At 34.6% G+C, this 13139-nt stretch overlaps 1 long non-coding RNA gene across 1 annotated transcript; it reads left to right on the forward strand.

Moving 5' to 3' along the window:
* The first annotated feature begins 9384 nt into the window (after nt 1–9384).
* On the forward strand, nt 9385–12876 carry LOC141678846 (uncharacterized). The gene is made up of 4 exons (XR_012557925.1): nt 9385–9520; nt 9620–9715; nt 11959–12122; nt 12746–12876. It is a non-coding gene; the product is annotated as an uncharacterized LOC141678846 (long non-coding RNA).
* Nucleotides 12877–13139: the final 263 nt, after the last annotated feature.

The following is a 13139-nucleotide window of genomic DNA, read 5'->3' on the forward strand; positions in this document are numbered from 1 at the left end:
ATGCGGTAGGTTGAGGGTATAGCCTGAAAACCATGGATCCCTGTTCTACCCATAATAGCAATGTAAATAGAGGCTGCCTTGACAACCTGAAAGTTCAACATCTGTGTGGCCTCCCTCGTCTTCTCCCCGATAGTTACGGAAAGTTGTATTGCTCCTTCGACTTTATATTCCATATGGTTAAACCCATAGATGGGGTCGTCGGATGGAGTTAGTTGAGAATCATTGTAGCCCATCCTTATAAATATGTCATGGAACAGAATGTCCACAGAAGCTCCATTATCTACTAGCACCCTCATAACAGGATAATTTCTAATTATTGGAGTGATAACCACAGGATCATTATGAGGAAATTTCAAACCTTCAAGGTCCTGGGTAACCAAATTCAAGCATCATCTCTGACTTAGAATGCTTAGCTGGCTCTCCAACTATGCTCATTACTTCTCTTACATAAACTTTCGGGAGTTCATCGTAGTACCAGCTGTTGTAGGTCCTCTTGAGATCATATTGATTACTGGCTCCCAGGGCTGTGGGTTGCGATCTCTGTCATTACCCCCTTCGATCGTCATCTCTTCGATCATTATCTTTCTTTTGGCCTCCGGCCTCTTCACTCCTGGTAAAACGTCCAAACTTTCCCCTTCAGATCAAATACTCAATCTCATCCTTGAGTTACCTACAATCGTCAGTATCATGACCAACATCTTTGTAAAACCTGCAGTATCGACTCTTGTCTCTTTTCTCGGGGTCTCCCCTTAGTGGCTTCGGCCATTTGGAATCTTTGTCCTTCTCAATGTCCATGAGAATTTGGCTCCTTAGAGCGTTCAACCTCGCATATTCAGTGAACCTTGGTTGTTGACTCTTCTTAGAAGAGGAAAAGTCAGAGTTTTTACCAATTCGTGGATACTTGTCCTTGGCATCATATTCCTGATCCGTCTTCCGCTTCTTATTTCCAGTAGGTTCATTATTCACAGTTGTCTTCTTCATACTCTCATCCACCTTGATATACTTTCCGACTCTATTCTGGAGCAGCAACATGCTTTCAGGAGGGAACTTAGCCAGGGATATCTTAAAGAACTTGTCTCTAGTCCTTTGCTGTAGGGCTATCAAAGCTACCTTATCATCAAGATCAGGGACCTTCAAAGCCTTCTTCGTAAATCAATTAAGATATTTTCTCAAGGATTCCTTTGCTCCTTGGACTATGCCCATGGAGAGGCTGAACTCTTCCCGTATACTCTGCCACTGATGAATTGCTTGCTAAAAGCTTAGCTCAAGTCCTTAAAGGATCTATTAGAGTTTGGGGGAAGATTATTGTACCACCTTTGGGCCATACCCGATAGGGTTTGAGAAAAGGCCCAAAACATAATAGCGTCATTCACGGGTTGTAGGAACAGGGCATTAGAGAACATCCTAACATGATTAGCAGGGTCTCCAGTACCATCGTATGCTTTGATGGTGGGGATTTTGAACTTTCTTGAGATATGGGAATTCATTATCTCTTTAGTGAATGGTGGATTCAGATCATCAGGATCTCATAGGGACATAAAATCACATAGATCAGCCCTTGGGGGAACAACCCTTCTTGGTATTGGACCATCCATATCTATGACTGGAGGATGATTTCCCCGCCTCGGAGCGAGTAGGGGTCTTGGGGGCAGATGCATCTCCAGGTCACGCTTCAGCCTTTGGATCTCAGCTTCATGAGCCCTGATCCTCTCTTGAACATCTTGGGGATACGTCCCTTGAGTGCTCCTTGATCCTTGTTCTGTATCAGCCATCGGCTCTTTGCCAGCATGCCTCCTTCTTGGAGCAACATCATCATCCAATGATTCAGAGTCTGCTTCAGTATAAGGTCCAGAAAATTCTTGATCCTACGGAATATGAGCCAAGCCACGTATATATTGGGGCATCCGCCCTTATCCTTGACCCCTAACAGAGAGTCCACTCCCTCCAACTTTGGGCTATAGAGGCATCTTGTAAGGGGGGTTAGTAGTCAAAATCGTCGACTACATATACCCAATGGGTTGGGAGTTCATAGGTGCACGTAGTTGCTGAATTTTAGGATTCTTACCTTGAGGAGCCGGGGGATTCATCCCTTGTGATTGAGCCTCAGTTGTCCCTACCACGATTCCTCCTTGTGTGGAGGCAAAAGTTGTGTGAGGTGGTACTTCCACCGCTGATGAGATTATTTGGGACAGAACAGGAATGCCTATTCCACTATTGTTTGTGCTTCGTGTATTCACCATGGTTGTTGTAGTCTTCCCACAGACGGTGCCAAATTTTGTGGAATAAACACCTGAGTGTGTTAGTATTTAATGCTAGGGTTGGTGAGCTTTGAGCTATAATGGCTACTTTTTCGTTCGGGACTCTCGGTCCTTACAAGATGCCTACGTATCTCTGTATTGTAGAAAATCAAGCCAAAAACGTAGTTCTAGGTTCAGGGGTAGATCCCTTTATATAGAGGAGAGTCTATGGTTAGACTTTTGTTGGAGACTTGGTGGATAAGTCTCCAAATTAGACGGTGATTAGGAGTCCTATTGAGCAAAAAGCTCCAGAACCTTTTGTGTAGGACTTTGAGTTCTTTAGAACACATGTCTCTATTTTTGCAGCCGTATTGGGCATAGTCCGTGAATAGCTTTGTGCTCGTGGACCTTGACGACCTCAGCTGGTGGGCCTTGTCTACATGGGTCATCTTGAGTCTGCTATTAGCTCGGACCAGATAGTCTGTGCTGGACTTCAGAAAAGAAGCCCAATTGTAATTAATGTGACATTTAATGTGTCTTTATGATGTATTTTCTATCCATATCAACCAGGAAAAACGTGTATTTATAGTAGAGCTTTATCAACTATACTCAGAAAACTTAATAGGTAAGTTTTCTTAGTCAGGTTAGCAAAATCTTGATTTTCTTGATAAGCTTCCAATATTAAAGTAAGTCTTTCTTCATAAGTATCGCGAGTCTTCCTTAGTAAGTATCGCGAGTCTTTCTTAGTAATATTTGATAATCATTATTATAACACTCCCCCTTGATTGTCAAATGTGAGTATCTCAAAGATTGACTGCCTCGTTAAAACCTTTCAAGAAAAAACTTGGTGGGATAAAAACCTTGACGAAGGAAAAGAGTACATTCTCCCCCTGAATAAAATATATCTCACATATTGATATCTTGATGTAATATATTCTTCAATCTTCGCATTCCGATGTTATTTCATAGCTTTTCAAATGTTAATTTCGGGAGTGACTTTATAAGTATATCTACCAGATTAGCACATGATCGAACTTGTTTTACCTCAATATCTCCATTCTCTTATAATTCGTGAGTTAAAAGAATTTGGTAAGATGTGTTTTGTTTGATCTCCCTTTATATATCCTTTACTTAACTATTTAATGCAAGCTGAATTATCTTCAAACAATATAGTGGGCCCGTCTTTAACAATTTATAATCCACATGAATGCCGAATATGGATCGTAGCCAGATATATTCCTTAATTTATATCTTACAATTTTATTTCTCTCATTTCATTTTTGTACAAATACCCATCTGTTCCCAACGGTGGCCACACCAGCTGGTGTCCGAACTGCAGGTCCAAATACATTTCTCTTGCGTAAGGATTGCAATTCTTCCTGGATTACAACTAACCATTTTGGCCAATCATATCTTTGTCGACATTCTTCCACATTTTGTGGTTCTGGATCGGAGTTCATAATAATATCATATGCCACGGAAAAAAACATATATATCATCAACTTCAATACTCCCACGATCCAATAATTTTCCATTATATACGTATCTCAATGAGATCTCATAACTTTCAGGTACCTTTTATTTTACGGAAGTGTGTGCCACTTCAGGGGCAATATCCTCTTCCAGAGGCAATACCACTTCTGGTGGTTTTGTCCCTGCCACTTCAGGGGTTTTAACCTCTTTAGGGCGTGATACCATTTCTGGGGTATTGTCTGGAACATTTATCACTTCAGAGGCATGTCCAATCATTTTCTGTTTTGGTGGTGTAGCATCTTTTGCACCAATTGGTCTACCGCGCTTCTGGCGTGGTTTTAAATTATTAATCAATTCTTCGGGAACTGATTTATGAATAGGTATTTCAACCCTTGCTAGGGCATTAATGGCAGGTATATGTGATTTAACAATATGTTTACAATCACTAAAAGCATATGGCATTTGATTAGAAATATTTTCAATATGAATTATTGTTTAAACTTCAGATTCACATTAATTAGTTTGCGGATCTAAAGCATTTAATCCTAATGTATTCCATGTCAAGTCAGGGTTTATCTTATGCAACAATTTATCTCCCCTTAATATCGGAAATATTGACTCACCGAAATGATAATGAGGATAGCGAGCAGTAAAAAAATCCCCGGTTAGCGGTTCAAGATATCTTATACTAGATGGTGAATCAAAACCGAAATATACACCAATACTTCTTTACGGTTCCATCTTTGACCTTTGAGGTGGGGCAATGGGAACATATACGATACAACCAAAAAACCTAAAATGAGAGACATCGGGAATTTGACCAAGTGCTAGTTGATGGGGATATTGTTTATGATAGGAGGATGGCCTAATCCTTATTAGTTTCGCACCATGTAATATAGCATGACCACAAATAGATGTAGGTAAGTTGGCTCTAATAAGTAAGGGACGAGAGATAAGCTCAAGTCTTTTAATCAAAGATTCTGCCAAACCATTTTGGGTATGTATATACGCTAATGAAAGTTCGACTGAGATTCCTACCGTCATACAAAAATAATTGAAAGTTGAGGATGTAAATTCATTACTATTATCTAAATGAATTGATTTAATAGGATGGTCAGGGAATTGGGCTCGTAACTTAATTATTTGGGCATGCAGTTTGGCAAAGGCTAAATTTCGTGTAGAAAGTAGACATACATGAGACCATCTAGTTGATGCATCAATTAAAACCATGAAATATTTAAATGGGCCTGAAGATGGATGAATAGGACCACAAATGTCACCTTGAATCTGTTCTAAGAACTTGGGGGATTCAGTTTGAAGTTTAACAGGTGATGGTCGAACAACTAATTTTTCTAGAGAATAAGCTGAACAAGGAAGTTCATCTTGTGGTATGATCTTATGGTGTCTAAGAGGATGTCCCGTAGAATTTCCTATAATACGATGCATCATAGAAACTCCTGTATGACCAAGTCTATCATGCCAGAGAATAAGAGATTTTGGATCAACAATTTGGGGAATAGTGACATTGTAAGACTCAATGACCTTTAATTGTGTGGTATACAACCCAGAAGAGATCGATGGTAATTTCCCCAAGATTTTATTATAGCCTGAGGTAGTTGAAGTGATTAGACGTACTTGAAATTATCCTTTCCAGAACCTTCGATTATATTAGACGTACCTTGAAATTATTCATACTTGTGAGTTGGTTTTAGTTAAATGAGAAAAATACTTCTGGTTTTATAGAATTGTGTGAGTAGTTGCATAGTCAGCAATACATATGTCTCCCATATTTAAGTTGTGTACATATATATAAGTGAAAAATAACTTTTTTAAGATAAACAAAGTACATAAAACTAGAACATAGAACAAGAACATAAGACAAGTACATGAAAGTAGATGTCGAAAGAAGTAGATGCAGCACATGACAAAAAAGAAGTGCATATGAAAACTAGTCATCTAAGCCATAGTAGATATTAACACCATTTTGTAGTTCATTTGTGGTCTTAATCATCGGTTCATCATTATAGCTAGCCAAGTTTGTTTCCATCATTTGTCCATTCTGCCTTTTAGATGACTCGTAAAGATCTACAAGATGTTTGGGTGTTCGAAAAGTACGAGTACAATGCCCATGAGCCCCACGTCTAAATCAGATATCTCTAGTATCCCCTTCTGGTGGTGCCTTCCTTTTATTTGGCATCTCATTCTGCCTTCTGGTGGCAAGAGTTGTTGTTGTATCCATCACGCTGCCACTTCAGGTGACCAGAGTTCACGATTCCGTCCGTAATCTTGTCCTCCTCTATGCCCTTTCCCACGTCCCTTCTTCCGGAATGACGTGTTATGTACGTCAGGTAACTGGGCAGAGCCTGTTGGATGTATCTAATGATTTTTCAATAACAACTTGTTGTTCTTTTCAGCTACAAAAAGGAGAGATATCGGCTCACTATATTTTTGAAAGTTGCGCTCCCGATATTATTGCGTCAGAATCATAGTGTTGGGATGAAAGGTTGAGAGCGTCTTTTCAATCATGTCAGCATCAGTAATATTCTCACCACACAAAGTCAATTTGGAGCTTATTTTGAATAAGGCAGAATTATACTCAGCAACAGTTTTGAAATCTTGTAACCTTATGTTAAGTCAGTCATACCGGGCATGAGGTAGATGAACAAGTTTTTGGTGGTCAAATCTATTTTTGAGATTATTCCAAAGGGTGGGTGGGTTTTTTACGGTTAAGTATTCAGATTTTAAATTTTCATGAATGTGATGCCTAAGAAAAATGATAGCCTTGGCATTTTGTTTAACGGTTGGAGTTTTTCTTAATTCATTGGTGTCTTTTAACCCGTTAGCACCAAGGTGTAATTCAGCATCGACTACCCAAGAAAGAAAATTATCCGCAAATACATCCAAGAAAACAAAAATCTAATTTTGCAAGATTCGCCATTCTCTTTTCTGAAATAGTTTTAGTTGATAGAGACTCGAGGGTCAGAACAAGTTGTACCTCTTTCGAGAATCAAGCTTCAGTTGGCAGAGACTTGTGCTGATAATATAAAATAAATAAACTATATAGTAAGAAATGGATAAGGAAAGAGAGAGATCTCAAAAGTATTATTCACTACAACAAATCTGGCCATTTACGACGGCCAACTTACGACGGAAAAGAAATGCGCGTTAACTTACGACGAAAAAACTATTTCATCGTAATTAAATTTTGTCGTAAGTTTAATATTTTATTGTTAAAACTATCACCAACTGAATAAAAAAATGATTGAGGAGGACTTGTGGAAGAACGTCGTCATTAAACTTATGACGGTGTGTTATATCCGTCGTAAGTTAAAGACCTTACAACGGAATTCCGTCCTAATTAAGTATAACTTACGACGGAAATTCCGTCGTAATTGTTCCCACCAACAATAATAAATGCCATCTATACTAGCATTTTTTAGCCGTTCGAAAATAATATTTTTTTAAAGAAACTTACGACGAAAATTACATTCCGTCGTAAGTTATCAAAGAGGGAAATTCAAATTTTCCCACAAAATTTTGGCGGTAAATTTGACTTTTTCCAAATTTTTGGCGGCCAGTAATTTATGATAAATTATGTCGTAAACTAGCACATGATTTTTTGATATTTTTAATTTTTAAAATAAATATTATTTCATGATCCAACCATATTAATGTCAGCACTTATTTAAAACACCAAATAAACACCAATTCAGAATTAAACACTAGTTAGTTGTACGAGTCAAACTCATGCTTGACTGTTAAAATGGCAAACAAAATAAATTTATTTTGATATGAAATTTTGGTTATATCACTTATATATATAAATCTATTGACATCCATACAGTTGGATCATTGAAAAATATTTTTAAAATAATCGAAACACCAATTCAGGATTAAACACTAGTAAACTGTACTACTCAAACTGATGCTTGACTGTTAACAATGGCAAACCAAATAAATTTATTTTGATATAAAATTTTGGTTATATCACTAATATATATATCTATTGAAATCCATATGGTTGGATCGTTGAAAAATATTTTTAAAATAATTGAAACACCAATTCAGAATTAAACACTAGTTAGCTGTACTAGTCAAACTGATGCTTGACTGTTAAAAAAGGCAAACCAAATAAATTTATTTTCATATGAAATTCTGTTTATATCACTAATATATATATCTATTTGCATCCATATGTTTGGACCGATGAAAAGTATTTTTAAAATAATAGAAACACAAATTCAGGATTAAACACTAGTTAGTTGTAAAATTCAAACTCATGCTTAGACTCTTAAAATGATAAACCAAATAAAATTATTTTGATATGTAACTTTGGTTATATCACTAATATATATATATATATCTATTGACATCCATACGGTTGGATCGTTGAAAAATATTTTTAAAATAATCGAAACACAAATTCAGAAGTAAACACTAGTTAGCTGTACTAGTCAAACTCATGTTTGACTTTCAAAATGGCAAATCAAATAAAATTATTTTGATATGAAATTTTGGTTATATGACTAATATATATATCTATTGACATCCATACGGTTGGATCGTTGAGAAATATTTTTAAAATAATTGAAACACAAATTTAGAAGTAATACTAGTTAGCTATACTAGTCAAACTCATGTTTGACTGTTAAAATGGCAAACCAAATAAAATTATTGTGCTATGAAATTTTGGTTATATCACTAATTTATATATCTATTGACATCCATACGGTTGGATCGTTGAGAAGTATTTTTAAAATAATCGAAACTACAAATTCAGAAGTAAACACTAGTTAGTTGTACCAGTAAAACTCATGCTTGACTGTTAAAATGGCAAACCAAATAAAATTATTTAGATATGAAATTTTGGTTATATCACTAATATATATATCTATTGACATTCATACCGTTGGATCGTTGAGAAATATTTTTAAAATAATCGAAACATAAATTCAGAAGTAGACACTAGTAAGTTGTACTAGTCAAACTCATCCTTGACTGTTAAAATGGCAAACCAAATAAAATTATTTTGATATGAAATTTTGGTTATATGACTAATATATATATATATATCTATTGACATCCATACAGTTGGATCGTTGTGAAATATTTTTAAAATAATCGAAACATAAATTCAGAAGTAAACACTAGTTAGATGTACTAGTCAAACTCATGTTTGACTGTTAAAATGGTAAACTAAATAAAATTATTGTGATATGAAATTTTGGTTATATCACTAATATATATATCTATTGACATCCATATGGTTGGATCGTTGATAAATATTTTTAAAATAATCGAAACATAAATTCAGAAGTAAACACTAGTTAGGTGTACTAGTCAAACTCATGCTTGACTGTTAAAATGGCATACCAAATAAAATAATTTTGATATGAAATTTTGGTTATATCACTAATATATGTCTCTATTGACATCCATACGGTTGGATCGTGAAAAAGTATTTTTAAAATAATCGAAATACCAATTTAGGATTAAACATCAGTTACCTGTACTGGTCAAACTGATATTTGAGTGTTAAAATTATTCAGCAATTTATAATAATTGAAAATATAAAAAAATGAAAATTATTTTATTGAAGATATATATATATATATGTAAATATAATTTAAGTTTATAATTTAATATATATTATAAAAGATTTTTTTAGAATATATCTCTTTTCCCTATGTATCAATCTCTCCCCACTCTGTCTCTCTCTAACATTTTCTCTGCCACCGCAAAACCCTAGCTCACTCAATTCTCTCAGATCTACACACATGGTTCGATTATTCTATACACACAACTATTTGGTATATAAATCTTATCTTCAATTTCATCCTAGAGTTCTAAGATTTTGATATCAATTTTAATTCGCGAGCTTATATATATGTATATGTGTGTATATGCAGGATGGGCGAGAACAAGGACATCGACGCGTACCAAGAGGAGCATGAGAAAGCTCCTGACTTTGTCGCCGCCAAAACTAACGGCGAGTCCGTTAAAAAGTAAGAATTTCAATTGTACGTTTGATTTGAATTTGATTTGAGTTGTTTGTGTGATTGAAATTATGTATATTATGTGTTGTCTATAATTTTGAAAGTTTGATTAGAGAATTTCGAGCTTTTGAGTGTCGGTTAGTTTGTGTAATTTGATTGATAGCTAGCTTATTTCCCCTGCTACGACGGTGAGAACCAGAAAATATTAGTGAGCATAGGCACATGGCTGATCTACTGTTATTCAATTCTCAGACAAACTTCAAATGGAGTAGGATATGATTTATACCAATGAATCAAGTTTTGGTTTCTTCCTAGACTGCTGTTGTGTTTGATCAGTATATGAATCGTACATTATTCTCGAATTTTTGAACTTATATAATTAGTTAGAATTATTTTAGTGTAAAATGTCCAACGATACTAAATTGGAGTATCAAGTATTAAGTGCACTTTTATGATTTTACTTATTTGTTTACAATGTTTTAAGAGTTTTATATAAACTATTGAAATCTTATTTATTAAGGGGAGAGGATTACGTGAATTGATATTTATTGGATAAATTTGATAATTTATTTGTGACTCCACAGATTCTTTAGGGAGATAGGTAATTTATCACTTGTTTAAATCTTCCCCAAACTTGTCCTAAATCATGGTTGTTAAAGAATAACCTGTATCCACTATAATGAACACGGATAAAGCTGAAAATATTCTCATCTTAATAAAGTTATGATACTTGAACTATACCATGATCCTAATATGTATCATTATGGGTGCATTCTGCTTACAAATTTAATACAGCTTGCCAACGTTTTGGGGGAAAATGGAGATAGATATAAAAGCCTTTATCACTACATAATTTTTATTATTTGACACTTGAGGTACCTTTAGGTTCATGTTCTAGGTGCATCATAGTAGGCTTAAAGCATCTTAGTGCCAACTCTTTTATGTTATTACAGTTATCTCTTTAGATAGACCTTGTTGTAAAATCATAAATTTACAATTAATATTTGATACTCTCCTGCAAAGTATTATAAGCCTCTGCATTTTAATCATCGTATTTTACTTGCCTGTTAATAAACAGTTCTTGATAACCAGAAATGGTAAATTTAATCTCAATATCCCTGGAATGTTTAGTTTCCTGCAAGATGTTTTTTTTTCTTTTTTACTAAGTAGGTAGTTTTGTTTTTGTTATAGAAACCTATTATTTTATAATTGATTGTGATCATTAACTTGTATTATCTATTCTAGTTATATTATCTTTAGTTAATATAAGTATATAATATTGCCCCATGTTTTGTGTTCAATAAATACTGAGTGTACATGTAAAAGAAAATGATCTTGCATTTTTCAATACATAATGACCAAGATGTCATAAATAACGATGTTACTAGAATAATCCAGATAAGATAGAGTTCATCCACCTGAAGATGCAATTGTCACAATGTGTGGACATGTTTTCTGCTACCAGTGTGTATCAGAATTCGTAAGGGGAGAGTAACATCAAGCTGTAAACAGCATTTTTTTATTTTGTTATAAATGTGAAAGTAGACTAGTAGCACAAAGTGACTCAGTCTTTAGGATTTAACTTTCTAGAGCATGAAAATGTGGGCATATGCGTTTTCATATGATCTAATTTGCGTGCAACTTTATAGTAGAGATGTTTAGATATACTATTTAGCGTAGGACCACCTTGCCTGTTCGTAGTGCGAGAGTTGCTGAGATCAGGTATTACAGGAGTTAAAGCTTATAGAGCATCGGTAGTCATGTCATGCCTTTTATTTGGATGCAGACTTGAGGACCAGCTCTTATGTTGATCATAGAAAAGCCTGGCATGGATCGGTCCCATATAAGGCTGCATCCAAATCCTGATCATTTTTCCTCTCTCACCAATAGCTGGCTAGCTGCATTCACTGCGGTTGTATTAATATTGTTAATTTTGTTCTTGATACTATATTTTGTTTTAAATCAATTCTATTAGCTACATCTTTTGACAGTGAGAGAATTACTTGATTTAGGGAGTAGGGAAGACTTATTAAAAAACTTATTTTAGTTACCTCTTGGAATGACTTGTTAAGGTGAGCAAGTTCAGAATAGGAGATGTGTGTCAAAAACAATTTAAATATTTACCTCAAGTTCATGTAGCTACACTTCTTGTGAAGCCTCTATGTAAGACAGTGTGCTGAGTTACATTTTATCAGCAACATATGTCTATTTTATGCCAACAATTTAAACTTCTGAACTCTCTGTTGATGCAGTTGGATGCTACAACTCATGTGATTCTTTTGGATCTTTTTGGTGGAATCCAACTACTGAAGATCAGGCTATTGACAGAGCTCACTGAATAGGACAGAATCATCTAGTCACTGTATCGCGGCTCATTATTCGGGATACTGTTGAAGATAGAATATTGGCTCTTTAGGTATTTTCCTAAATTTGTTTATGTATAAAGTTTCCTGTGCTAAATATATGTCCTGCTTTTTTAGTGAAGTAGTTGAGTCAATTATGGACCCTGTAGTATATTCTCTTTGTACACTGTATGTCAATAATTTATTATAAGTTCACTCGCTCTGAATCACATGTTTATAATAATGATACCCTGCTTGTATGAACTTGGTGAGAACTGAAGTGCTTTCGAAATGTGTATTTAATTTTCAAATAGTCTGGTAAAAGGCTAGTTTGACAGAAATATATAGTTAAATAGTTCAAGGTTTAATTTTATAGTATTAAACATTTAGGGTCAAAAGATATATTTGTGTGTTTGTGTGGTTTTTAATTCTCTGCATATTGCAGTATTTAATAGATTGACCCAATTATAAATGGTTCTCATACATGAACATGATTTCCATACTTATTTAGTCATGATACAAGATTTATTATTTTTTTAACTTAACTTTATGGTTTTTTCTGTATTTGTATAAACTGTAGTTTACACAAAGGCAGATGACATATTTTTGTCACTACTGTGTTAGATTTGTGTCTAGCAATAGAATGTTGTCATTTATTATTTCTCATGTTCTAAGTGTGTGTTCTTTCGGTGCACAGGTCAATTGCCACCGATTTCAGGTTTCGATTGCATGACAAGTTCATCAGCTATATTTGAATTAGACAATAATAGTCAACCAGATATTTCCCTGGGAGCCTAATTTAAGAGCATGGCATTCATGTTACCCGAATATATGTTACTTATAAGTTACACTTAAAGAATGTAATTATATAATGTATTTGATTTAGAATTATTGATAAAACTTAATACAATGATAATTGTGTATTTTGCTTTAATAAATGTTGATTGTCTTTTGCCAGATTTAGGGTTTGTTTTGAGTTTGCGATTGGATAAGATTTTGGCAGTACTGAAAAATTAGGATTGGGATATTCTACAAAAATAAACTTACGACGATTGTTCTTACAACCATTACGTCATAATGTATCCATTTTC

Source organism: Apium graveolens, chromosome 8, assembly GCF_009905375.1.
Source record: "Apium graveolens cultivar Ventura chromosome 8, ASM990537v1, whole genome shotgun sequence".
Taxonomy (NCBI): Eukaryota; Viridiplantae; Streptophyta; class Magnoliopsida; order Apiales; family Apiaceae; genus Apium; species Apium graveolens.